The sequence below is a fragment of the Acinonyx jubatus genome, chromosome A1, assembly GCF_027475565.1.
Source record: "Acinonyx jubatus isolate Ajub_Pintada_27869175 chromosome A1, VMU_Ajub_asm_v1.0, whole genome shotgun sequence".
NCBI lineage: Eukaryota > Metazoa > Chordata > Mammalia > Carnivora > Felidae > Acinonyx > Acinonyx jubatus.
Window position 1 is genome coordinate 145892434 of NC_069380.1, and position 26859 is coordinate 145919292.

Here is a 26859-nt window from a genome sequence, read left to right on the forward strand (position 1 = left end):
AGATGGTCAGTAATTTACTTTTATTTTTAGGTCTCTAGCCTGAAACCAGAAAAATAATTTTCAGAGAAATATTGACATCTTTGCTTTTTTATGTACTTTTATTGCATTTTGCTAATATTTCTTAAGAAGTTTTACATTTTTTAATTTTTATAATTGCATTTTTCCTTTCTTTTTAAAAAAATTTTAAAAATTTTACTTATTTTTGAGAGAGTGTGAGCGGGCAAGGGGTAGAGAGAGAGGGAGACAAAGAATACGAAGCAGACTCCAGGCTCTGATTTTCAGCACAGAGCCCGACACAGGGCTAGAACTCACGGACCGCTAGATTGTGACCTGAGCCCAAGTCGGCCGCTCAACCACTGAGCCACCCAGGTGCCCCTAACATGGGGCAGATTTTATATTCAGTAAGTATCCCATGCTTTCCAAAAGATAAGGTTCTTTTTACTAACTTTTCTTCATTGGTTTTAATTTTTCCCTAGGAACCCAAATTGATTATGAGAATAAAAACCTTATTCGTCAACCAGCTGCTTAGGTAATGATGCGGTTTTTCTATTTTTATTTTATGTTGTTGAATCATATGATTTACAGAACAATGCTGAAGATTATCAGGAGAGATGTACGTTCTATGCTTAATAAAGAGAAATTCAAAAAGGTGAATCATCAAGACAGAAATATTTTGAGAAGATAAGTAATATTTTTCCCTGACTTAACCTAATGGGTTTACATTGATCACACTCTTATATTAAGCTACTTACTCCACGTCATTCTTATTGTGTTCTGCTAATATAAATATGCTACCATTTTAAAATATAATTTCCTCCATAGGGGTTACATATCCACTATGCTATAATATTTGGAAAACAACAATTCTATAGGGTGTCATTTTTTTCTGAAAAAGAGTAATGCTTTCTTTTTTATTAGCCAGAGAAAATGTGAAGGCCAATTGTACTATAAAATGTTTCTATGAGTCACGAAACAACCTGATAACCTTGAGCCCTAACAAGGAATAAATACCATGAACAGGAATATCTTTAAGGTATGACTATCTTCAAGGTATGACTGTCTTTGTCACCAACAATTTTTATCAAAAAAGATAGTGGCAACAGGATGAATGCCTAAAAAACAATAAAATATGAAATGGTTTTGGGGAGATACTCTACCAACATGTTACCAACAAAGGAATACATATTGAAGTGTAAGTACAGTCATTAATTGGAAGGTAAAAAACAACAATATTGGAAGAATAGCTAGTTAGCTAACTTATGCTCTTCAGAATTTCTGAAATACATCAGAGAAAAGCATTAGAGTCAAGAAATGTGTGTCCAGAGATTTTCCAGAGAGTACAAAGAAACATCAGAAATCTGCACGTGTGTATTAGATTTATTATTTAAATTTTACTTGGAGTTTTCAGAAGTTTTCACTTAGAACTACAGTTTAATCCACTGTTTCTTAACCTTGAAAAATAAACTTAACACATTAAAAAATCATGAATTCATGGTGTTGACATAAAACATTTTAATCACAATGGTATTTACAATCATAGAAAAATAGGGACACCTAGGTGGGTCAGTTAAGTGTCTGACTTCGGCTCATGATCTGATGGATGGTGGGTTCAAGCCCATGTTGGGCTCTGCACTGACAGCTCAGAGCCTGGAACCTGTTTCAGATTCTGTGTCTCCTTCTCTCTCTGCCCCTCCCCTGCTCACACTCTGTGTCTGTCTCTCAAAAATGAATAAATGCTTAAAAAAAATTTTTTTAATAAAATCATAGAAAAATAAACCCATATAGAAGTCCCTTGTGCTTACAGCTCTGGCACAATTATAAAGCCAAACAATTTTACAAATTAAATATAAACTATAAAAACAATAAAATTAAAATTATCAATATCAATTTTGTTTGACAAATAATGTTGTTTTGCTGAAACTAAATTGCCTTTCATGATGCAAATAGTAGCTTCTTACGCACAGACTCTTCCAGACTGTCATAAAATTTTCAATTTCAAGCTGTACTAAGATTTTTATGTGGAGGACAGTGACACTATTTACTGTTCTCTCAGTGTGAATTGTGTTATTGTGTCCACTCAGGTTTTTTTTTTTCCCGTATTAGCTGGTGACAAAATAGTACTATTGCCAACTCAATCATATAATAAACACAAACAGAGTCACACAAATGCAGGGATATTTGGTCTTAGGCATCTAGATGATCCAATATACACTAAAATAACTTTTAAGGTTTTATTAACTGAGTACTGAGTGATCTCCTAGGATATGTTTGGAAAGTCTCAGAGAGCCATAGAACTCAGGAGGGGAATATTAAATCAATTATAAACACAATACAGGAAAAAAAAACTTAAAACTATCATCTATCAGAATAAATAATGTCAGTAGACAATGTCACAAAAAAAATATAAAAACAAAATGAAAAATCTTCCAAACATCATGCTAGAATATCAAAACAGGAGAAATACAGGAAAAAAAAATTGTTTTATAAAAACAAAAGCAAACTGAATTTCTAAAAATGAAAATTATGAAGTAGCAGTTACAATGCAAGTCCTTTTATTTTTTTCTCCCTCATAGAAAGATAAAGAGTGTTCATTAGGAATAATGCTAGGAGGAGGGTGGAGTCAAATTGAAGATGGGCCGGGATTAGGACCGGATGCAGAACTACCAGAGCTCAAAGCATATCCTGCTTCTAACCGATTCAGAGCCCAAAAGAAACTAAAGTGGCTAGAAAAGGACAAATATGTTCACAATTATTTTTTGGAGATTTAATTTTGTTTGGCAGCCAGGCCTTTGTCCTTTGATGTAAACTGACTTCCAACTAAACTTGAAATGATTTTCATTCTCTTTTATTTTATTTTCTTATTTTTAGCATCATGATACAGAATGTTTTCCCTGGTTTTTGTCATCAGAAAAGGAGCTGCCTTGCAGGACAGAAGGAAGGGCCCCAACTATCCGATCTTCCCACAGAGCAGTCTGACTATGATGGAAATAGAACCTTCAATGGCATTCCACATGAGGGTTATCTCTGTAGTATCCCAGGCTTGTGTTTTCTATTCTGTGACTACAGAAACGATAATTCTGTTGTGGTTTAATACAGAATTTTTGTCATAACATCAGCATTTCAATCAGATTCTTGCAGCATTTACTTCATTTCAATCAGATTCTTGTTTTAATGATTTCTCGAAATGTGTATACTGGGTTGACATCTGTATTAACATTACAATTTAAAGGAAATCCAAATTTCTAACATTTCACAGGTAAATTGAGTCCCAAATTGTATTTTAGTTTGCTAAAAGGTAAAAGTAAATAGTAATCAGAACTTCTAAGATATGTGGCAGAGATTTGCTGAATGTGCAAACTTTTAAAAACAGATTCTTCAACTATGGTAATCGATTTCCTGCTTGTAATAACAAAAATAACCATAATTACATAACTATTATATTTGGGTTTCTTCCTTATGTGTTTGCTTAAACACATTTTACATAGATATAATGTATGCTCTCTGTACAGTCTGGATTCCCATTAATATATCATAAGCAGTTTCCATTCTGCTATGTAGCATTTTAACTATAAGCCTTACCACTGTTTCATTAGAAAACATTAGATTATCAGAGAAACCCCAAAACACTGAGAAGCTAACCAGAAACCCAAATTCTAACCACCCAAATATTATCATTAATATTTTTTTAGATTTCAGATTTCCCTTTATCTAAAAATTTACCCCAAATTTCACCTAGACCCTCAATGACACATGTTCATGATGTCCTCTTGAAAACAACCATCAGGCTCTGCCTTCGAACTTTCTTCCCCGGGGAGCAGTCCTTGGTCAATAAAGATAAAAATTAAAAGATGACAAGCTTAGTTTCTTTGAAATTCAGGTGGGATGACTCTAAGATATTGTGGTGGTCCACTCCTAAGAGACATGGGACTCCTCCAAGAAGCAACTAAGGCTGGAGAATTTGCCATGAGCCTGCTAAAGCTCATGGAGTCTCTTTCTACCCAATCCTCCTTCGTTCCCCACTTCTTTTCATAGACCTGCACTGTGGTCTGAAGACTTTCCAACTCCTCTTCCTCTACTATATTCTTCAAAGGTATTTTCCCAATAACCTCTCTTATATCTAATTCTCTCTTGACTTCTTTTTAAGAAATCCCAACAAAGGTAGTGCCAGGAGTAGTTAGAGAAAATAAGAGTAAGTTTTGGAATTAGCCAACTCATCATTCAATGGGAAAAGATGCCATTGGTAAGATAAGGAAAACATGAATAATAAGTTATAGCCACCCCTTTGGGGACAAAGGCACTTTGGACTCCAGATGAGAAAAGGAGTCAACATGTTGGCCAGAGTAATTGACCCTCATAAGCAGAAGGTGGTGGAGCTGCTTTTATATACCTGGGGCAGGTGGAGTATGTATGCAACCTGGTGATCCACATGTGCTCCTCAGTATGCTCATGTCTCTTGTAACTGTGAATGGCCATTTGTAACAACCAAGGCCGAAGAAGCTATGGTTGCCAAGGGCGTAGTCCCTCAGGAATAAAGGTTTGGGTCACAAACACAAGGTTAGGCATCAAAACCTGCCAAAGCAATAGCTGAGGGTGAGGACATTTTAGAATAGAAAGTGGAAAAATAGAGAATAAAGTGGAAAATAGCTGAGTGTGACTTGGGTCTTCAAAACCAATTGCAGTCGTGGGTGCTGTAGGTGATGTCCTCAATCACTCTCTTCAAAGTTTCCCCTCAAAAATAAAGGGCTATGCCAACTGTACTGGAGCTATGCTTTAAACCTACATTGAAAATCAGATGTATGCACTACAATGGATGGACTACAGAAAATACACTCTTCAGATCTTATTCTGCAGGGATCATAGTTGACTAACAGTTATAACGGCCACCTATCTGGACCCGACCTGATTTTGTGCTGCAGTCATACTTCCCTAGGGCTGTTCTCAGTGAATGATCAAGTGTGGTGGATTGTTAATGTCAGCACTTTTTGCAGTAGCTGAGACAACTTTAATGAGTACTCCCAATGGGCCTGACTGAAAAACTTTTAGAACTGCATTGCTGTTTTGTCTTTTTTTAATTAAAAAAAATGTTTATTTATTTATTTTGTGAGATGGAGATAGAAAGTGAGCAGGTGAGGAGCAGAAAGAGAGAGAGAGAGAGAGAGAGAGAGAGAGAGTCCCAAGCAGGCTCCACGCTGTAAGCAGAGCCCTATGCAGCACTTGAACTCCTGAACCATACATGACCTGAGCTGAAATCAAGAGTCAAATGTTCAACTGACTGAGCCACACAGGCACCCCCATTTTTTTAAGTTTATTTATTTTGAGAGAGAGAGAGAGAGACAGAGAGAATGGGCAGGAGAGGAGGAGAGGGGGAAAGGGAGAGACACAGGGAGAGAGAGAATCTCAAATATGCTACACACCATCAGCAGGGAGCCGGATATGGGGCTTGAACTTACAAACCATGAGATCACAACCTGAGCAAAAACCGAGACTCATAAGCTTAACCAAATGAGCCACTCATGTACCCCTACATTGCTGTTTTAGACTCTGCCTATCAAATATCTCCTTTCCCTTCTCCCTTCACAGGGTCATGACTGCATTGTAATCTACATGCTCTCCCTGCCTACTTTTTCTTCTTTTTAATCCTTCACAGGAATTTCCCCAATGCATTTATTACTCATCTAATTTCAGTTTGGTGTCTGCTTCTCAGAGCACTCAAAATAACACAGGCATGTTCCACATCATCACCTAGAAGTTCCCAGTAGGAACTGAGCCCAGTTGCACACATTAATTATTAATATGCACATTAGCATACCCTGTTTTGAATATTTTCCATTCCATGTTTTATATTTTTATTCATCTATCATTCCTTCTTGAGATTAAATTAACATGGTGGTTTTAAAATAATTCATGCAGGTTTTGAAACATCTTGCAAGATGTGGAACCTAATCCCTCACTCCTTGAGTGTGAGCTGAAATTAATCACACAAGTCTAATAAAGAGAATATAGCAGAAGTGATGGTATGTTCAGGTAACAGCCAGCAAGAAACTAAGGCCTCCTGCCAATAACTATGTATGTGAGCCCTGTTGGAAGCAGAACCCCCTGGTTAAGTCATCAGATGACCAGCTGACATCCTGACTGCAACCTCAGGAGAGATCCTGAATCAGAATTTCCCAATTAAGCTGTTTCTATACTCCCAACTCCCAGAATCTGTGTGAGATAATGTGTGTTTTAAGATGGTATGGTTTTAGGTAATTTATCACTAACAGATAAGTAATGCATCCCTTGGAGCAGGTCCCACTTTCATTCCCATGTTACTATGCCTCCACCAAAGAATCTCCGGGGCCAAAGAATATCCAAGGAGACACTGGCATATACATATCTGGGTTTCTTTGTAATTGCATTGCATCTTGCTTTAAGAGAGAAACTCTGAAAGGACAGCAAGTTTCCAGAAAGGGAACATCTGAAGGGTCTTAGCTTCTTGACAATCTCTGAGTTTTATTTTAAAGAGTACTGTTAAGTTTCTCAGGATCCACATGTGAGTGAAGGCATATGATATCTGTTCTTCTCTGACTGACTTATTTCACTTAACAGAAGACCATGTGGGAAGGGAAGGGGAAAAAAATAGTTGCAAACAAAGAGAGGGAGGCAGACAAACCACAAGAGACTCTTAAATACAGATAACAAACTGAGGGTGGATGGGTGTTTGTGAGGGAGCGGGGAAAATGGGCGATGGGAATTGAGGAGGGCACTTGTTGGGATGAGCACTGGGTGTTGTATGTAAGCCAATTTGACCATAAATTATATTAAAAAAGAAGTAATGCATCCTCAAATTTACCACATATACTCAAATTCTTTTCTCAGGATCAGCTTCTGGAGGAATATAATCACACATACTGTCACACATGTGTATCTACATGATATATATACCAAGAATATTATCTACAGGTTTCTTACATGCATGAGTCATTTAGAAACAAGAGTTTATTTTTTACTATTAACATATTTTGAAAGAAATTTCACAAATGTCTCTATATAGCATCACATAAGTCATTCGATACTATTCTATTGTTTTAGCGTCTCAATATGTTCTAGCATCCCCCTTTTTTTGTGAGAAAATAAAGATATTTTTCATTTTTACGTGTCTATTTAAAAAATGAATAAAATAATACTGGTTGAAAACCACTGATTAAAAGTGTAGAAACTTGTGGGCACCTGGGTGACTAAGTTGGTTGAGCATCTGCCTCTTGGTGTTGGATCAGGTCCTGATCTTACAGTTTGTGAGATCGAGCCCTGTGTGGGGCTCTGTACTGACAGTGTGGAGACTGCGTGAGATTCTCTCTCTCTCTCCCTGCCACTTCCCAGTTCATGCTCTTTCTCTTTGTAAATTAGTAAACATTTAAAAATAAATTTTAAAAAATCAAAACTAAAATTGTAAAAAAATTAAATCAGTCTGTTTTGTTTCGTGACATAATTCCTACTTATATTCATACTCATCTTACAACTATAACTAGAACAAAGGAAAGACAGTAAAGGTTTAAAATGATGTGTTTATCAAAATCATGTGCACTGTGACATAATTTCTCACCATCACAAGTGTCCATTCATTAGCTGCTCCACTGAGACAGGGTCAATAAGATTTCAATGTTAATAGAATGATAAGTCATTCTATTATCTAAATATAAAGAGCATATTTATTATCTAAGGGAAAGCAAATAATGCCATAAACAAATGTAACTTATAGTCTCATAGTTTTGTCTTCCTTAAATATAATAAAGTGTTGTAAGAAATCACAGGCTAGTTGATGGATTAAAAAAATGAATTAATGGGATGCCTGGGTAGCTCAGATGGTTAAGTGTCTAACTCTTGCTTTCAGCTCAGGTCATGATCTCAGTTTGTGAGTTGAAGCCCCACATCTGGCTCTGCACTGACAGCACAGAGCCTGCTTGGATTCTCTCTTTCCCTCTCTCCCTCTCTATGCCTCTCCCCCACTTGTGCCCTCTCACTCGCTCAAAATAAATAAACTTAAAAAAGAATAATGTAGATATTATTGTGAGTATATGTTAAGTTTCTCATTTTAGGTATGTCTCTTCTGCTTGAAAAGATGTATTAAAATAATCTTAAGCACACAAAAAAGTCTTATTATGAGACTAGCAGAGTGGCTCACGGCACACCAACAGAGGAATTTACTAGACATCGAAGACAACAGAAGACAAGGACTCCAATACCATCAATTTAGTTATTTCTTATTTTCTGTAAATGAAGGTACACTTGCTCTAATTTTTGGTCTATAGTATTCTTAAGCAACAACAAAACAAAAGTAACAGTAATAACCATCAGTTATAGAGTATGTAATAACTTCCAGGTACTCTACAGATATTTTACCCTATGTAATCCTCAGAGGAACCCCAAGAGATAAGTACTTTTATTATTACTGATTTACATATGTGGAAACAGACATCAATTATGTGATAAAGAAAAGAACCAAACTGAGTCAAGTCTGGTTCAGGAGGCTGCACTTATTACTGCTTTTCACACTGCCTTCCAGAATTAACTTGATTTTCCGAGTCTCAAGTTCAAATTCATGAGAAATGTATCCCCTTTACCAGTATGGATCATCTCCCTACACCTATTTACTTAGCTGTGGCTTAAAGATTGGACCATTTTGTGCTGTGACGTCCTCTTGAAACAAAGGATAATGAAATAGTGGAGGCTTTTCCTAGAAATAAAAACAATGTGTGGCAAAGTACAAAAAAATAAAAAAACAGATGAGAAAATATGAACAAATATGAAGTTTTTGCTAAATTTGGATGAGTAAATAATAGTAACTTTTTTTGGTTTTCAATGGATAATTAAATAGTACAGGAAAAGAGCACACAGCGATTGAAGAAGTGTGACTTCTTATCCAAAAAATACAATGATGACAGATTCAATTTTAGAAGCTTAATTTTTTAAATGAATGTTCTAAAAGCATGAAATATTCTTTGCAGTAGCTCAATTTAAAAGTATATTTTATTATTGAATGACACAAACCTGCACAACATTAAACATCCTTGAGAGTTACATTTGATGCTGGGTAGAGTGCCTATAAGAGGTGAATTTATGGTTTGGGTAAAAAGATACAAGAAGGATTATAGTAAGAGGTGAGTAAAGTGTACTATCTTTTGTATATCCACCTATGTAAATGCCTACCCTCAATGAGACTTTCTAAACTGGTGAGAGTTTTATTCCAAAAGAGCCAGGTATCTTCCATCATTTCCCTAGTATCCAAGAGCGTGTGTGTATATGTGTGTAAATGTATGTTTATGTACATGTACACACACACATATACACACACACAGACATATACACACATATACAAACATATATGTATATATGTGTATATATACACATATATACAAACATATATATATGTGTGTGTGTGTGTGTGTTTATATCTATATCTAGATATAGAGATATATAGATATAGAGATATAAATTGTTAGCCCAGTTTAGGATTATATGTTGGGCACAAATAGAGAAAAATTGGTGATAAGCAAAGTTTAATGTTACATGGGAAAGGAAAAACTGTTCCAGATTATTTTTCTAAGTATGGTATTTTTACTGATAGCGTTTTGAGGGTTTTTTTTCCCATGATCATGGCTATGTTTATTCATTATTTAATTAAAATTAGTAACAGTATATACAGAGTCTACATATTAAGGCAGAAACTTAATTAACCTGGCAGAGGTGGTTTGTTTTTTTTGAGATAAAAGGAGAAGAATCCTAACAATACAGACATATTAGACAAAGTCCAAAATTGAAAAAAGACAATCAACCCAATTGTTAAAATTAAGGGAACTGAATTTAAGAAGCATAATGCATAAGATGAAAAAAGACTTTCTTTTTCTCCCCATCTTCTTCAGCTTATTTTTGTAATCATATTTACAAAGTGCATACCACAGAACTAGTATTCAAAATCCAAGCATGTGTGACCCCCCAAACATTTAAGTAAAAACAGAACATGACTCAGACTCTAAATATGACTCAAAAATGATTTAAGTATTAAAGTATACATCATATATAGTGATTTCTTTGAAGTCTGGTTGAATCAGTTTTTTTTAATTTTTTTTCAACGTTTATTTATTTTTGGGACAGAGAGAGACAGAGCATGAACGGGGGAGGGGCAGAGAGAGAGGGAGACACAGAATCGGAAACAGGCTCCAGGCTCTGAGCCATCAGCCCAGAGCCTGACGCGGGGCTCGAACTCACGGACCGCGAGATCCTGACCTGGCTGAAGTCGGACGCTTAACTGACTGCGCCACCCAGGCGCCCCATGGTTGAATCAGCTTTAAGCTTTGGGTGTGGGGAGAGATTAGAACTTTGCCTCCTTTCCTTCCATACTTCTGAAATGTCACCCATGGTAACGCCGCTTTTTTCCCCGAGTCTTCTATTGATTTTCATCCTTCCATTGTAAATAGTTCACATTCAAGTTCTGGCTTTCAGATTTCTATCTTGTTTCTTTTTTTCCTAACTGTATCTAATTATATGTTGCTGTGGGAAAAAAATACACCAAAATCAAGCACTTTAAAACACACCCATTTATGATTTCACACTTTCTGTGGGTCTGGAATCAGGCATGACCTCTCTGATTCATGGTCTCAGGAGGCTGCATTCATTTCAAGGTTCAAAAGGATCAGGTCCCCTTCCAAGCTCACTCAGTGTCTGTTGGCAGGATTTTGTTCTTTGCAGGCTGTTGAATGAAATCCTGTTTTCTGGCTGTTGGCCAAAGACCACCCTCATTTCCCTTCTAGTGGTCCTCTCCATCACAGCAACCATGTGAGAAGAATGGAAAAATACCAGAAAGATGAAAATCAAAGTCTTCTATAATTGAATATTGGGTGAAATCACATCACTTTTGCCATATTATATATATTAAAAACAAACCACTGGAAATAGCATACACTCAGGGGAGGGGACTCCACAAAGGTGTAAATATGAGAAGGCAAGGATCATTGAGAATCATTATAGAGAGTACCTAACGCATCTACTCTGTACCAGTATCAACCAGGCAACATCAGGATTATTGTGGAGATTTTATTTACTTTCACTTTTTATTATGAAGGGATTTTAGACTTACGAGAAAGTTGCTATGAATAAAATCCCTAGGAATAAATTTATCCAAGGAGGTGAAAGACTTGAACACTGCAAACTCTAAGACATCAAAGGAAGAAAAGGAAGATGACACAAATAAATGGAAAAATGTTCAGAGATCTTAGATGGGAAGAATTAATGCTGTTGAAATGTTCATAATATTCAAAGCAACATACAGATTCAATACAATCCCAAACAAAATTCCTGTCTTCTTTCACAGGAATAGAAGAATCCTAAGATTGCATGGAAACACAAAAGACCCTGAAGAACTGAGGGAAATCTGACAAAGATGAGCAAAGCTACAGGCATTGTATTTCTTAATTACAAAATATATTACAAAGTTATGGTAATCAAAACTGTATGCCATTGGCATAAAAACAGATAAACAGATAAATACAACAGAGGAGCGAGCCCAGGAGTAAGCCTATGCCTAAATAGTCAATTCATTTATGACAAAAGAGTCAAAAATATACAGTGACGAAAGAATAATCTCTTCAATAAATGGAGCTCAGAAAACTAGATGGTCACATGCAAAGGAATGAAACTGGATCCCTGTCTTATACCATACACAAAAATAAATTCAAAATGGATTAAAAATATGAATGTAAGATGTGAAATCATAAAACTCCAGTAGAAAACATACACAAATCTTCTTGACACTGATCTTGGCAATTTGTTTTTGGATTTGACACAAAACACCACAAAAGCAAAAATAAGTAAGTAAAACTGTATCAAATAAAAAAAAAATTTGTGTGACAAAGGAAATGATTAAAAAAGTGAAAAATCAATGCAGTAAACAGGAGAAAATATTTCAAATCATATATTTAATATTGGGTTAAATCCAAAATATATAAAAGAACTCAGACAATTCAAAAGAAAAAAAATCCAATAAAAATGTGCAGAGGAAGTGAATAAACATTTTTCCAGATATACAAATGGCCAACAGGTACCTGAAAAGATGCTCAGTGTCACTAATTATCAGGGAAATGGAAATAAAAACCACAATGAGATGTTATCTGTCACCAGTTAGAATGACTGTTATTAAAAAATATAATAACTAACAAATACTCACTAAGATTGTGGTAAAAAAGAAAACCTTGTGCACTGTTGGTAAGAATATAAATTGATGCAGCCACTGTGGAAAGCAGCATGGAAGTTCCTCAAAAAATTAAAAATAGAATGGTCACATGATGGAGCAATTCTATTTCTAGGTATTTACCCCAGAGATATGGAATTGCTATCTTAAGAGATAATGGTATTCCCATGTATGTTGCAGCTTGTTGACAATAGTCAAGAAATGGAAACAATGTAAGTGTCCATCAAAGGGTAGTTGGATAAATAACATGTGGTGTATACATACAGTGGAGTATTATTGAGACATAAAATGGAAGGCTATCTTGCGATCCTGCAACAGCATGGATGAACTTTGGCGGGGCACCATGCTTAATGAAAGAAGTCAGAGAAAAAGAAATATTGCAGGAAATCACTTACATATGGACTCTTAATGAAACAAAACAGAATTCATAGATACAGAGAGCAGATTGATGGTTGTCAGAAACAGGGTTTGGGGAGATGGGGCAGACAGAGTAGATGAAATTATTCAAACGGTACCAGTTACCACTTATAAGATAAATAAGTCCTGAGAACACAATATACCATGAGAAGCATAGTTAACAATACTATATTGTGTATTTCAAAGTTGCTAAGACAACATATTTTAAAAGATCTTATCACACATGCAAAAATTTCTTTTTTTTTTTAATTTTTTTTTCAACGTTTATTTATTTTTGGGACAGAGAGAGACAGAGCATGAACGGGGGAGGGGCAGAGAGAGAGGGAGACACAGAATCCGAAACAGGCTCCAAGCTCTGAGCCATCAGCCCAGAGCCTGACGCGGGGCTCGAACTCACGGACCGCGAGATCGTGACCTGAGCTGAAGTCGGACGCTTAACCGACTGCGCCACCCAGGTGCCCCTAAAAAAATCTGTTACATTTCTATACAACAATAATGAAACAGCAGAAAGAATTAAGAAAACAATCCCACTGAAATTGTACCAAAAATAATAAGACATCTAGGAATAAACCTAACCAAAGAGGTGACATACTTGTACTTAGAACTATAAAATACTGATGCAAGAAGTTGAAGATGACACAAAGAAATGAAAAGACATTCCATGCTCATGAATTGGAGTAACAAATATTGTTATAATGTCTACCCTAGTACTCAAAGCAGTCTCCACATTCAATGCAATCCCTATCAAAATATCAACAGCATTTTTCACAGAGCTAGAACAAACCATTTGTATGGAACCACTAAAGACCCTGAATAGCCAAAGCAATCTTGAAAAAAGAAAAGCAAAGCTGGAGACATTACAATTCTGGACTTCAAGTTCTATTACAAAGCTGTAGTGATCAAACCAATATAATACTAGCACAAAAATAGACACATAAATTCATGGAACAAAATAAAAAACCCATAAATGAACCTGCAACTAAATAGTCAATTAATCTTTGACAAAGCAGGAAAGAATATCCAATGGGAAAGAATATTGTCTTTTCAACAAATGATGTTGGGAAAACTGGAAAACAACATGTAAAAGAATGAGAGTGGGCCACTTTCTTATACCATACACAAAAATAAAGTCAAAAATGGATTAAAGACCTAAAGATGAGAGACATGAAACCAAAAAAAATCCTAGAATTTATTTTGTCTATTGCACAGGCACTAATTTCTTGGACATCAGCTGCAACATTTTTTTCCTAGATACTTCCATCAAGGCAAAGGAAATAAAACCAAAAATAAACTATTGGGACTTAATCAAAATTAAAACTTTCTGCAGAGAAAAGGAAAAAATCAATGAAACTAAAAGGTAACCTCTGGAATAGAAAAAGATATTTGCAAATGACATATCTGATAAAGAGTATGCAAAATATATAAAGAACTTATAAAACTCAACACCCAAGGAACAAATAAATGAAAAAATGGGCAGAAGACATGAACAGGTATTTCTCCCAAGACAACATAGAGAGAGGCCATCATATGAAAAGAGGCTCAACATCACTCATCTCCAGGGAAATGCAAATTAAAACTAAAGGAGTCATCACCTCACACCTGTCATGATGGCTAAAATCAACAACATAATAAACAATAGGTGCTGGTGAGGTTGTGGAGAAAAAGGAACACTTTTGCATTACTGATGGGGATACAAACTGTTACATCCACTCTGGAAAACAGTATGGTATGGAGGTTCTTCAAAAAGTTAAAAATGTAACTACCCTACAATCCTGCAATGATACTACCACATATTTACCCATAGAACATAAAAATAATAATTCACAGTGATACACACACAACTATGTTTATAGCAGTGTTATTTACAATAGCCAAGATACAGGAGCTGCCCAAGTGTCCACTGATTGATTAATGGATAAAGAGGTGGCATATATATATACAATGAAATATTACTCAGCCATAAAAAAGAATGCAATCTTGCCACTGCAATGACATGGATGGAAGTAGAGAGTATAATGTCAAGCAAAATAAGTCAGATACAAATATGATATGATTTCATCCATATGTGGAATTTAAGAAACACAACCAATGAACAAAGGGGGAAAAAGAGAGAAACCGAGAAACAGGTTCTTAACTATAGAGAACAAACTGATGGTTGGTTACCAAAGGAGAGAGGGGTTGGGGGAATGGGTTAAATGGTAATGGGGATTAAGGAGTACACTTGTGATAAGCACAGTGTGATTAAAATAAAAACTTAAAAAATGATAGATGCTATGAAAGAACATCACAATTCAGAAAAGAGATTAGAGGAAAAGATTTGATAAAAGGAGTAGTCAAAATAAATTAAAAATTCATTTCATAAATTAAAGCTAAATTACAAAAAAACAGTAAATAAAAGGACGTTATTGAAAGAAGAAAGATTGAAGTTACGAAAGTTTAAAAATGAAAACAATATAATTTAGATATAGAAGATAAAGATTATATAAACACTACATATATTTATAGAAAAAATACATATACGGGGTGGGGGGAGGGGGGAGGGAGAGCGAGAGAGATACAGACAGAAATCCTGAAGAACAAGACACTCAAACAATGAAACATAACAAAAGTACAACTCCAGAAAAACTTCCTGACCTAAAAGATAACTGGAGGCTACATACTCAGAGAGCACTGCTAAATCAACCAAGAATTCTAAGACAAGTCAAACTTGTCAAACTATGAGATTTTGAAAAAACATGAAAAAAAATCCTTAAGGCATTCATGTATAAAGATTAAGTCATTTATAACTGAAAGAACTTCAAATTGTCATATTTTTCAGCATAGTACAAGATATTTAAATAACATGATAATTCAAGAAATTGTCAGCCATACTTTTTATCTAGTCGAAAGAAACTTTTTAATGAGGAAGCTTCAGATAAACTGAATAGAATATACAGACATTCCCATAATTCCTTAGTGAAACATCTACAAACATAAGCCAAAAAAAGAAAAAAAAATCAGGATACACTGACATTAAAAAGGGATGGTATTAAATATATATTTAGCTGTTTACCTAAGACTAAATTATGGCTAGCAATACTGTATACTTTGCCAATGGGCATATGCTAAATTTGTTAGAATTGGAGGAAGAAGGGAGGATATATGTAGGTATTAACTGGGATAAAAAGGCTATTACTTCAACTTAGATTCTGGGGAGACAAAAGAAAAGAAAACAATATGATATAAATGACCACATATAACAATATAAGTTGGCTTAACTCACCTAACACAACACAATTTTAAGAACAACTTCTGATTGGTTAACAAAGCTAATTCAACATTCTGCCATTTATATGAATCTCACTTAAAGATATTTGGAAGAATTAAAAATTTAAAAGATGAAAAAAAGACATTCAAGGGAAATGCCAAGAGAAAGATGCAAGTGATATCTGTTAGGACAGAAATCAGACAAAAGCTATTAAAAGAAACAAGGGGGTGCGCCTGGGTGGCTCACTAACTTAAACATCCAACTTTTGATTTCAGTTCAGGTCATGATCTCACAGTTCTGAGATCAAGCCCCAGATTAGGCTTTGATCTGACAGCACAGAGCCACTTGAGAATTCCTTCTCTCTCTCCCACTCTCTCTGTCCCTCCCCTGCTCATGTGCATTCCTATTCTGTCTCAAAATATAAAAATAAACATTAAAAAAACCAAAGAAGGATACATTATAACATTAAAGACTACATTTACAATACAGGTATATTTATATCCAATAACAACCAGCAACTTTTGTTCAAAGCAGAAAACAAACCATGCCAGCAGAAACAGTAATACATCGATTGACATGATACATTCTCTCAAGTTTCAGCAAGTCAATAATCTTAGAGAAAAACTACAACATAATGAATAAAGGAGACTTATATAACTAATCATGAATACAAACAATATAGCCTATTATTAAATTCTTTTATTTAATTAAAAAAAATAATTCCAGTATAGTTAATAGTGTTATATTCATTTCAAGTGTACAATATAGTGATTCTACAATTCTATACATTACTTGGTGCTCATCATGATGAGTGTACTCTTAATCCCCTTCCGTATTTCACTCATCCCCCACCAACCTCCCTTCTAGTAACCATTAGTTTGTCTCTATAGTTAAGACTCTTTTTCTTGGTTTGTCTTATTTTCTTTGCTCATTTGTTTTGTTTCTTCAATTCCATATATGAGTAAACTCTTATGGTGGTTGTCTTTCTCTGACTGATTGATTTCACTTAGCGTTGTACTCTCTAGCTCCATCACGTTGTAATATAACCTATTTTTTAAATTTTTATTTATTTTGAGAGGGAGAGAGAAAGAAATAGAGAATGAGCAGGGGAAGGGGCGGAGAGGGAGAGGGACAGGGAGAAAGAGATGAGATCACAGCCTGAGCCAAAATTAAGAGTTGGACCCTTAACCAACTAAGCATCCAGGAACCCTTAATATAGCCTCTTTTTAAGTGCACATGGCACACTCATGAAAATGGACCATATTTTAGGCTATACCAGCTTTGTATTGTATCATTTTAGTTAAGATGGAACTACAGTTGTCCTCTCTGGATGGTTCTGAGTTAGAGTTGGCTACAAGAACACTATTGTGAGATGTGGAATGTGGAATTGAAACAACAGACATGTTTTCACTCAGAAGGATGCTGTAGCTCATGTACCTTGTGTGGGATATACTGTAGCGCTTTGTTGCAGTGAAGTAGCAGCTGTGTCATTAACTGTTCCAATTCATACTGGTTATTCTGCCTCCTTCAGTTTTTCTAATTCCTGGACCAGTTTGGGTACCGGTCCTTGGCACAGTACATCACCATTTCTGCATTTCACCTGCACCATCAAATTTGGAGGCCTGGAAGCAGTGAGAGACAGATCCAAGTTCTGGAGAGAGACTGGTGTTAGTTCCAGGTCATCCTTGTGAATTTTAGTTTGTAGCTATACTCCTGTACTTCAGTTCCATCTTCCATGCCAAACTCCAGGTCCGCTGCTGGACTCAGGGACCCAGACCGCTTAATCAGGTACCATGATTATTTAAATTCTAATATCTATCCCTTACACCACTCCCAGTAGAATCAGATTTCTTTTTCTAAAAATAACCTTACAATATTTCCCTTTCCAGAGACTCTTCCAGAATCTTGTTACTGTATTCTTTCTCTCCTCTTGCTGAAACTGGGAGAGTTTTTACAATTGCATCAACTATTAAAGTAGACTGGAAGTGACTATTGGAACTTATGAAGTTAGGTCATAGAAAATGATAAAGCTTCTGCTCTTTCTTAGGATGGGTGATGTTGAAATATGGATATGATAATGTGAGAAAGCCCAGGCCACAAAGCAAGATGCATAAAACAATAGCTGAGACCCTCAAACTTCAGTCCAAGCTGAGTTCCCAACCACATCCTACATACACTAACTGGCAACCATGTTAGTGAATCATCTTGGAAGTAGATCTTTTGCTTTTCAGTTAAGCAACCCCAGCTAACGTAAACAGAGCAGAAATGAACTTTTCCCATTAAGTCCTGACCAAATTGCAAATTTCATGAGAATAATAAATGATTATAGTTGTTTTAACCCACTAAAGTTTTAGAATAGTTTGTTACACAACACTAGAGAATTAAAACAGTCATTTGATATTGCTATAATGAATCAGCCTACCATTTTCTTTCATCTGTTTTATGCCATGGCTGAATAACCGTATGAGTTCAGTAAGCATTAGATATCCTTCCCCTCTCTAAAAGATTTATTAATAGAACAAAGCCAAAATGTTCAATAGCAAAAGACGCTGTGGTTTGAGGGAAGGGCATATTAATCATTTGCACCTTCCTTCCTCCCCTACTCCAATATTACTGTGTCCTCTTTGTATACCCAAGAGGCTGAGAGGGATCTGACCATCTTAGCTTGGCCTCTCTAGAGTCAGTTAGCAGGCAGGAAATGAGAGCCAACATCTGATCCTTCTAATAAATACAGTGGCAGTCTCTTAAATAGACAAAGTGGAGTTGTAAATATTTTCATCTCACCCAATTATTAATCCAAGGGGTTAATTAATTCCTGTCTCTCAGTAACAGCTTTACAGGAATTAGAAACCCTGTGTGAGAACTAAAGATATAACAATTGATACCAAGATTTCTACTCAGAAGACATAGGGAAAAAAATAAGGGAATATTTCTTCATTTATGTGATGAGTGTTTTGTAGAGATTACATAGGCTATAATGCTAAATATACCAATGGTTCAGTGGCCAAAATCATTTTTTTTAATAATGTTACTACCACCTGTTTTTAGCTTGCAGCACTTACGAGATATGAAAATAAAGAAAAATAGAGAACCTAGCCACACAAGATTTATTTCCAGTAAAACTTGGGACACTGTCATAATTAATTGTTCAATTATATCACCTCAGTTTTGAAGGTGGCAAGAAGAAGGGTTGGAAACTCTGCTTTTCCCTCTTTGCAGAGTTTCTTTTCCACTGTCCACGTGAATTTTCCTAAAACAAGTCCCTACCATTATACTAGCATTTTTAGTCTAAAACAGTATAAAAGTAACAGTACTGTTTTCTAAATTAAGACATTATCTGTAATGGTTTAATTCCCTTATGCTAAGTCACTAGAAAAAATTAGCTTTTCCAAAAGAAGTTTGGGACTCACAGAAATCTTGCTGGGAGAATCAGAAGGTTAGTTAATGCTTTATTCATAACCGCTCACAAGACTTTAATTTATTTAAAATACTTTTTCTCCTTATTTTTTCCACTTAGTAAGGAATTAGAATTTCTGAGAAGTCTTTCTGCTCAGATCCTAAAAATCTGTTCCCTAATAGTACAGTACTGAGTTGACTCACTGTTAATTCATAGCAGGTCTTGGGCATGTTGCCTGGAGTCAAAGGTTGTGGTTAGAAATCATACCAGTGGTGTTTTCTAAATGGCTTCACTGTATATTATGTAACACAGAATTTCTGTAAAGGCTGAGGCCAAGAGACAAAACTCACAGTGACTTCTGATTCTACCTACTCATTTGTCTGTGTTTGTACATGATAGGATATTATTTAAAAAAAAAAAGATATCATAGGCTATTCTTCTGTAAGATTATATTCACAATTTCCACCCCCACGCCCTTACAGAAGGAATGGAACTAAATTACTGGAGGATTTTGTTTTTAAATCTGACTTGTATTAGGTGGTAGAGGAAAACTGGAATGTAAATATAAATAGGACAAGGACTGGCTCTTGAGAAATTAATAGTGAAATAAGCCATACTGAGAAAGACAGATACCATATGTTTCACTCTTATGTGGATCCTGAGAAACTTAACAGAAACCCATGGGGGAGGGGAAGGAAAAAAAAAGAGGTTAGAGTGGGAGAGAGCTAAAGCATAAGATACTGTTAAAAACTGAGAACAACTGAGGGTTGATGGGGGGTGGGAGGGAGGGGAGGGTGGGTGATGGGTATTGAGGAGGGCACCTTTTGGAATGAGCACTGGGTGTTGTATGGAAACCAATTTGACAATCAATTTCATATATTGAAAAAGAAAGAAATTAATAGTCAAACGAGGGACAATGGTACACAACATGATACACTATCAAAGGTGTTCAAAGTGAGATTAGAACATGCTTCTATGGAAGCAAGGAACAATTATGGATTAAGTAGAATGAAATTTAGAGCTCTCAGAAGAAAAGAGAGGAAATATTCCTTTCTAAGAGAAAAAAAAACAGTAAAATATAAAAACATACCAAGTATATTTTTTAAGGGTAGGTAGCTAAAGTGAGGTTATAGCATATGGATACATAACAGCAAAACAAACTGAACTTATATCCACTTGAAATTTGAGTTCAATGATCTACTTGTTTTGTGTTTTATGCATTAAATTTTCAACAACCTGTTAAAAAATAGGTAGGTATTTAGGTTTATTTATTCTAATGGTTTCACAGGCTTCTTTATTTTTTTTATTGTTCAGTTCTGTGCTTCCCTGTACTTCAACCTTAGTTCTGTTAAATTTTATTTTCTCTACCTATGCAGCTGCACCAGTTATCTTTAATTGACATATTTTATAGGTGCGAGAATAAATCAGCTGTTATGTTCCCTTTCCAGACTCCTAGAGGTACTGTTTACCACAATGAATACACCATCATCTTGTCAACAACTCCCATGTCTGCACTGTCTGGAAAAAAAGTATACTGGGAAGTGAACCCAACCTCAATGGCAGTAAATCAGGACATAGGATTGAGAAAACATCCCTTAAAGGGACCAAACATTAATATTCTGACAGAATTAGAAATTAAACTGAAATAGAAAAAGTGATTTGGGTAATAAATTTCACTAAAGAGCAATTTCACTAATAGTTGGCAGAAGGTAAGTTGACCAAAGTTCATCAATAAGTAACAGCATGTTATAGTGAATAAGCTTTCCCAACAGTTCCATTAATCTTTATTCAGAATCATTATTCACTATTTGTGTATATACTACAAAATCCTAATGGTGGAAATACATTTTAGGATTGGGATCTAAGTTAAAATAGCGCACAACTGATTTGACATATTCACATGATTGGCTTTGTCAGAAATGTATTTGGAAACTTACCAGACCAATTGCCTCAATGTCATTTGCAATAATCCAGATGACAAAATCTGTCAGTGAAATATTTTTCCCAGCATATGGCAGCATCATCAGCTGCTCCACTGTGGACTATTGTTACTGTAGGAAGTGGAAATGTTTACCTTTCTTTTTATACGCAAAAAGGTAAACTGTATGATCATAATCTATACTTCCAATAACTGATAATTTTGAGACTGTGAAAAAAAAACCAATGGAATACAAGATTATGAGAAAAAAGAGGGGTAAAAGTCAGAGCTGGATCCAGTTATACAAATGAGCAAGGGACGTGTGGATAATAGTATCACACAGACAAGGTATAGAGAAAGACTATTGGGCCCCAGGTTTTCAAAGAATTAGTCTAATAAATTACAATTACTGATTACAATACTCCCACATTCAGGGATTAGTAATCCAATATTTACAATTTAATTTTTATACTTTAAAATAGTTTTAAACATCCTTCATTATCTTCATGAATGTCTTGGCATCTCACTTTTCTATATAGGAATTTCTTTGCTTGTCCAACTTTCCAGGATCCAGAGTAGGTCACTGACTTCCTCAAGATTGTATGGGAAAAATTACATAGACAGATGGCAATAAGCAGATGAAAAGATGGCCCACACTGTAGGTCATGGTATTATAAGTTAAAACAGCAATGAGTAGCCCTACATAAATATTAAAATGGCTAAAATTTAAAAAACCAAAAATATCAAACGCTGGTCCGGTCATTTTTTTTTCCAGGTAATTTTTCCATGTAATCTAGCATATCTAAAGTATGTTTTTTATACTTAAAAAGAGTCTCAATTCCCACTAACTTGAAGATGTGACATGTTTAAACTAAGGATTCAATTCCTCCTACTACACTTCTGTGTACTTTTATATCTGTAAAAATTAAGTTCATTCTAGATTTCACTGGATCCCCTCCTATTCTATGGATGTTTAGAATAGGTAAGATACAATCCAGGTAAATTGAGTTAACCTCAAGTGTTCCTTTGAAACATTCTAAATATATCAATTGTTTTATGTAGTTAATAAATCAGCAGGTAAGCAGGGTAATGCTGAATGAGACTGACTGATGAATAATAGTGTGATATGTAATGGGGGAAAATGTTCCTATTAAACATACAAGTATGCCAAAACATGGCTAACAGTAGCTTTGATTTTCCAATACCATATTGTGAGACTGTAAAGCCAAAGGTCTTCGAACTCTGATTTCATTTTATTCCCAAACTGCCTTTAATCTTCCTACATTAATGATTGAGAGGTACCATACATGCAGCTTAATGAACATGTTGTGAGTTCCTTATGTCATCATGTGCAGTAGGAAGGGACAATCAACAATACCTGCCCCTAGGATATATACCAGGCCTTTATAGTAATGACTTTACATTGTATTCTAAGGCTGCCCAGAAGTGAACATTTTTGAGGGGTCCTTTTGGACATAGTTTGATTTGCTTATTCTCTCACTGCTGATTCCATTTAGATACAATCATGAGCTAAAGCATAGCTATTTTACTGCTCAGCAGTCTAGCTTTACAAAATCATGCTGTCTTCTTTCTACATCCTTGAACAAACAGAATGATCATGGCTTGTGAACTGAGTTTCAGTAATCCATGTGAGGTGATGACATCTCAAACAAAAGCTCATGATTTTTGAAATGTAAGATACATCCTTAAGAGAAAAGCCACAAATAAATTATTTACAAGATACATTTAGCATATTGGAATGAGAAGTGAAAACCCAATTCCAAAATTTCAGATTTTAGCTTTATTTTATAATGCATCAAATTTCAAACTTTATTTCAATACCGATAATTTTTGTTTTCATATATTCACATTAAAGCCAATGTGTCATTTCTTATTTATGACAAAACTCGTTTCCATTAAACATATACCTAAGGAAAAGGCTTTTTTTTTCTTTTTTGGCACAGAATACTGAATAGCTCAGAAACATTTTTGGATTAGTATTAAGAGTATAAAAAGTCTCATGACATGCTTAAACTTCTAACTTGGAAATACATATAACATGGTCTTGGTATTCTTGCCCCAGTAGTTGAGAAAATAATATCCATGAAATTACATGTAAGACAAAGAAACTTCTGAGAAGTATGTGAAATGCTTAGGTTAAGTATACCTTGAGATTCCAACAGAAGAGACAATGCCAGTAAAAGATTTTGGTCTCAAGTTATATCTTTCTGAGGAAGACAAAAGCCTGATTATTCAGATCTATTTCTCAGTTGAAGAAAAAACACTGTCTTTCTAAAATTCCCTTTTAAAGAAGAAACTCTTCTTACAAAAAACTGCAGCCAGACCTCATATTTGCCACAATTGAACAGATAATTATGGCTAAACTAGCCCAGGATTTACCACAGAATACTTAATTCTACTTTCAGGATTTTATGGTAAAATATTTTTTCTACCTCTGCTATTAAAATGGAAACTTGTCATAAATTACATTTCAACTATATTTCAAAGTCTATATTTTATTTTAATAAACGCTAATGGATTAGTGTATGTCTTGCATAATCTGAATTACTGCTGGATGGCTGAAGTCTCTATAACCACCTACCCTTAACTCCAGTCCCCTTTCCAAACTAAATTTAGATTTAAAAATATATAGTCTTTAAAACTAGGTATGTGTTCAAAACCTTGTTTTTCTTTCTTTTAATGTTTTTATTTATTTTTGAGAGATAGAGCACAAGCAGGGGAGGGACGGGGTGGGCGGAGAGTGGATCCAAAGTGGGGACTTCAGCCAATAGCAGAGAGCCCGATGTGGGGCTCAAACTCACAAACTGTAAGGTCATGACCTGAGCCGAAATGGGATGCTTAACTGACTGAGCTACCCAGCTGCCCCTCAAAGCTTTGTTTTTTTGTTAGTAGCTATTTATTAGTAGCTATTCTGGGGCAAATCTCTTAGGTCATTTGACTTTTAGTGTCCTTGAATGAATAAAGCAGAGTGTAGTTATAAACTTAGAGATACTGTGGCTAATATGTCTGTTAAGTACTAGGTGCTAAATACTTCTTAAATTACAAAAGTATTGGAAAATCGGATACAGTATAATTATTCTGACATTCTCAACCAAGAAACTAGAGAGGAGTTTTTTGATGCTGTATCTACAGAATGAATTTCAGAGGTGATAAGTCTCATTCCTCAGAGGTACAAGTGTCTTATCTCTATGACAAAGAACCTCTGGAGCAGAAGCCAGGAACAGTGTGAAAAACAAAAATGTTGTGTACCAAAAACAAAAAACAAAGCTAACAAAAAAACAAAATCTTATTTCCCGGTTTTCAAAGCTTAAGCCTTGAGTTATTAAGAAAAGAGGACTCTCCTAGTCTTAATCTATCACTCCAGGAAAAAAAAGGAAAAAGAAAAAAGAAATCAGAATTCAAAAGTATATGGATTTAGTAAATTCAAATCAATCTCAAACTGATTGCTTCATTTTCAAAATATTTTTGCTAAGGAGAAATTGACACTAAAAATACATCCCATATGATGTTTAAAGAAGGTCACGTAAACCTCCTTAAATGCAAGATGCTAAGCCTGTGGCTCAAGTGTCTTAAAACCATGCATGTTCCTATATAGGCCAGGTTTGTATGATGTTCAGTCAGACCACCATCTGACAGTTGACATTTATTGTAGTACCAGACATGAATATCACTTTTGCATTTATAATTCTAGAAACACTTTAAGCCAATTGCTTCAACTTTTGAAGCTTACAGGCTTGCAAATTTCAAGAATACAAGCTTTAAAAATGTTACTATTTTGAGAGGAGGCTTGGTGGGGGGTGGTGGACACACATCACTGATGAGAGTAAAAGGGCTTAAGTGGAGGATCCTTTACTTTCCAAAGGTAATATGATAGCTTTTATAAAACCAAATTGAGAAACAGGCAAGCTTTTAACTATGAGGGAAAGGAACAGGGCGTTACATATGAGATGAATAAACGTCTTTAAGAGAAGAATGAAATGGGTATTGGATGAATCAATGCCTGACTCCTTTGAATGAAAAAATTGGGTAACTTTTAAGAAAATAAAACAATAAGAAAAAAAAATAACAATCTGGTAGACAGGAATGAAAAGCCCACATTTGTGAAGACTCAGACACTATGCAGATTTTTAAATGTACAGTCTAATTTTAATCCCATGTGTGCAATAAGAATTTTGATTCATTTTCCTGTTTTCCCGAATAAGTCTTAAATTAGAATGAAGTTTAAAACATAGTAAATGAGTAGTATAATCATTCCTTAAGGGGCTGTTCATATTATTGGGCCACTGGCTCACTTGTTCAGATGTATCTCCATATTTTACGTATTCCTTTAATATAGTAAGTAGGCACTGAATCATAACCAAGAATTAGTAAAACTGGAAAGAATATCCTCATTATCTTCAGTCAATTTAAGACTGACATTGAATGACAGGCATTCTACCAAAATCATACAGAATCAGAGATAGGAAAGCTGCAAAATGTTTATCAATTCACATGTTAATTTCAATAAATATTGCAATGTGTTTAATGGGATTTTATCAAAATCATTAAAAGAGTATGCACTTCCAATGTAAAACTTAAAACCAACAGGGAAGTTTAACTTAATTTTTTTTCTTTGTTTTTACTGACAGACTGTAGGAGTTCAGTAAAAATAGACTCTTTTCAATGTTATGCTAATGTATTTATGAGTCTATTTTAAATCAAAAAGATAAAAAAGTATGAAAAATAATATTTATAAAAGGAGAACCAGAAAGCTTATTAAATATTTATGGAGAACTTATAATAATAGATAAGTATTTTAAGGTTTAACTAAACATGATGCTATTCTCTATTTTTATCAGTGCCATGTTTATGTTGAGTAAGAGAAAACCTATATATACACGGCACCTTTATCTAGGTCTTTCCCACATGCTCTCATTTTTTTAAAAAGCTGTTTTTCCCCCATTAACTGGATTTTAATTATTATATAATAGCAAAGTATTTTAAAAACTGTTTCATGAAACCAACAGGGTTTGGATAGGAACCAGCACATTTCTACTGAGATTTATAAGATATTGATATTTTCTGGCACCCTAAGAAACATACTGAAATCCCTCCAAGCCCTCAGATAACACAGTCAGGCTATTAGAGTTTTTTTTTCCAGTTTTGTTTGTATTTTCAGGAAAGATTAGGAGCGGCATGATGTTTTGGATCAAGTGTGAGCCAGAAGCACCGATGTGCTAGTTGGAGGTACAAACAGAAACTTTTTTTGGTGGGTTGTTGCCATCTCAGCTTAGATTTTACTTCCTGTCACTGTTATTTATTTCTTATTTATTTATTTTGGGGGTGGGAAGCTATTCTATGCACTGTCTTGGTGGCCAGAAGAACAGCTGGCACTTGCTATTCTTGAAAGAGGTGCCAAGGATAGAAATACGTGGGTAACGGGCAATGTAAAAGACTTTGAAATCTGTCTCAGCAGCTGTCACTGCAATGGACATAGTACAAACACTCAAAATGTTGCTCTTCACTGCCAAGGCCTTCTGTACTCTTGGCAGCATATCGTCAACAGTTCTGAATGCAGTGTGGCTGGCTGCCTTCTAGGTGGCAGGGCTGTGTGGGTCAGTATGTAGGAAGATGCTGCAACTTTCGTTTTGGGGCAC